Raw genomic sequence first — 3,018 nt, 5'->3', positions numbered from 1 at the left:
TTTGCGTAGGATGTGTGCAGTACCCAGTAGTGCAATTTTCTGTATGTTATATATATTTGTAAGTCCTGCTATTTTTGTTATGTATTTGTCTGAATATTTTTTTATTATACCTAAGGCACCTACTATGATAGGAATTGTTTCTGTTTTTAGATTCCACATTCGAGATTATTATTATTATTATCATTATTATTATTGTTGTTGTTGTTGTTGCTGTTGTTGTTGTTGTTGTTGTTATTATTATTCAGTACTTTTATTTTTATAGCGGGCTTTCACTTCACAACCGAGCTCAGCTCTGTGTACCTTGGGTATGTGCTGTGGTTTGCTGTGATGATCTTATGGTTACTGTATTGAAAGTGTCATGCGTCGGATTATTATTTTTATTATTATTATTATTATCATTATTATTATTATCGTTGTCGTCGTCGTGGTCATTGTTGTTGTTCTTGTTGTTATTACTATTATTATAGTTGTGGTTGTTGGCGTTGTCGCTGCTGCTGCTACTGCTACTGCTACTGCTGCTGTTGTTGGCATTTCACTTCTCAGAGCTCTCCGTAAGAACAGACAACAACCTGCTGTTAACCATCTCACACGGTCTTCTTCCACGATACTTAACAGCACAGCCATGCACCAGTCTCAAACTCCTCGCTGTTCCCAGTAAGCCAGTTTTCTGAGCAAACTCCTTCAGCCATTAAGCATGTTTCTCCGTTATCCCAGATGTTACTCCAAAACTTCATTTTCGTCAGTGTCAGGTTTCTCACTGTTGTTAACCTTTCCATTCAACTATTGATAAGCCTTCACTGATCCTGTTAAAGTAATCTTTTGACCTTATATTGCTCCAAATTATTGCTCATATCTATATTATTATATCATATATTATCATTACTCTAATATTATAAAATTATATACCACATATCAGTATATTACTGTTATTATTATTATTATTATTATTATTATTATTATTATTATTATTATTATCATCATTATTACTATTATTCCTTCGTAACACAGTGTGGGTAAAAATGCAAGTCACAACAAGGATATCAAACAGATAATACTTTCCTTTAGATATGCGCTGTGCCCAATAAGTCTGCTTTTTGCAAGACATCAATCTTGCATGGAATTTCCAGTTGCCTTAAGAAGACATGAAGATTCAATGGGATTGAGCCCAACGCTCCGATTACGGCTGGTATCATTTTCACATTACCCTCTCGCATTCCATACAGTCTTGCCATTTCCACTTTCAATTCGGAGTACTTGGTGATTTTTTCAACCTCTTTACTCAGAAAATTCATGTCATTTGATATGGCTACATCAATGAGCTGACAGTATTTGTTTCTCTTATCATCATCATCATCATCATCATCATCATCATCATCATCATCATCATCATCATCATCATCAACATCGTCATCATTACTTATTCTTTTCAACTCAGGCTTTTTTGTAACTCCTGGGGTTTAGGATGCGTAGCGGGCCTAATGCCTGCAACCTACGGTGCCATGCTATCTGTTCTTGTCGACTAACTGAGGAGGAAAACCTTTTGTGACAACTATATTGAGCACTCTATTCCGATTTCCATTTATTATTATTATTATTATTATTATTATTATTATTATTATTATTATTATTATTATTATTATTATTATTATTATTATCATTGCTTTTGTTATTAAGATGGGGAAATGGAAGAATTGGTTGAGAACAAGAACAAATGTTACGTAACATTTAGCTTCGTCAATAAATTTTATGATTCCAACCCAGAAAATGATCAGATTTAACACTCATCTTTATTTCCAGAGTCTATAAAATAAAATACCCTGTGAAGTATCAGGGTCGGTCAATCGACTTAAACCTCTCTACGAAATCTCAGTTATTAAAACAAAGAGTTAAACAATTAAATCATTATTATGACGGCCAATGACGTGGCAAGGATTGGATGTTTAATGAAGTAATGATCTAATGATTTCTGCTATCATAATTTCCATACACTGATTACCATATTTCTGCTTCGCTTTGTGAGTTTATCCATTCAACCTGTCTATTTTTATTATCCTGTTCTTCCATTTTGCTGTGGTTGGATGCCTTTGTTTTCTTTCATTATAGATTTTACTGCTTCACTAACTGCGTAGGTTGCTGTATTCGGTAAGATATTTATATCTGTTCATGTCGGCTTCTTCGGCTCAGTTGATGCTTCTTAGACTAAGGTTCACTCGGAAAGTATTAATACATAAGTGGCTATTTATATTTACACACACGCACGCGCGCACACACACACACACACATATACATATATGTACATATATTTATATACATATATATATATACATATATGTATACATATTTATATATTTATATATATATGTTTATATATATATATATATATATATATATATATATATATATATATATATATATATATATATATATATATGCCCAGATAGGTAATGACCTTGGACACCAACCACCTCTTACGACTTGTGTCATATGCCACAAAAGTTGTAAAACAGTACCTGGGCTCAAAAGATTCATACTAGTTCACAGAAACTTTCCTTCAGGATCAGATTCCAAAGGAGAAAGATATAGAAGGAACTTGAATAATATCTGTCACTTGTGTTTTGAACCTTCTCAGTCAGCAGCTTGTCTTGAAAGTTATCTAAAGGCTTATCAACCGAGAGATTGTGCTGTATCATGGGGTGTAGTGTGTGTGTTGATGGGACGTATCATCTGTGAAGATGAAGCAATCATCATATATATATAATAACTACACAGATTGTTTTTCTCTCCTTGATTCTCTTTCTGTGTCTTTCTCTGTTCCTTTCTGTGGAAGAGAGTAAGGTCGAAACGTTAAAGACTGTTTTAGTTCCCGAGCGTTTTACTAATGCATCTGTTTGTTTTCTATACCACCTGTCTTCGTCTTTTGTTTTTCTTTGTGAATTCTCCCCATATATATATATATATATATATATATATATGTGTGTATATATATATATATATATATATATATATATATATATATAT

The sequence above is a fragment of the Octopus bimaculoides genome, chromosome 9 (assembly GCF_001194135.2).
Source record: "Octopus bimaculoides isolate UCB-OBI-ISO-001 chromosome 9, ASM119413v2, whole genome shotgun sequence".
In the NCBI taxonomy this organism is placed as follows: Eukaryota; Metazoa; Mollusca; class Cephalopoda; order Octopoda; family Octopodidae; genus Octopus; species Octopus bimaculoides.
The sequence above is the reverse complement of the archived record's forward strand: the minus strand, read 5'-3'. Positions refer to the sequence as shown.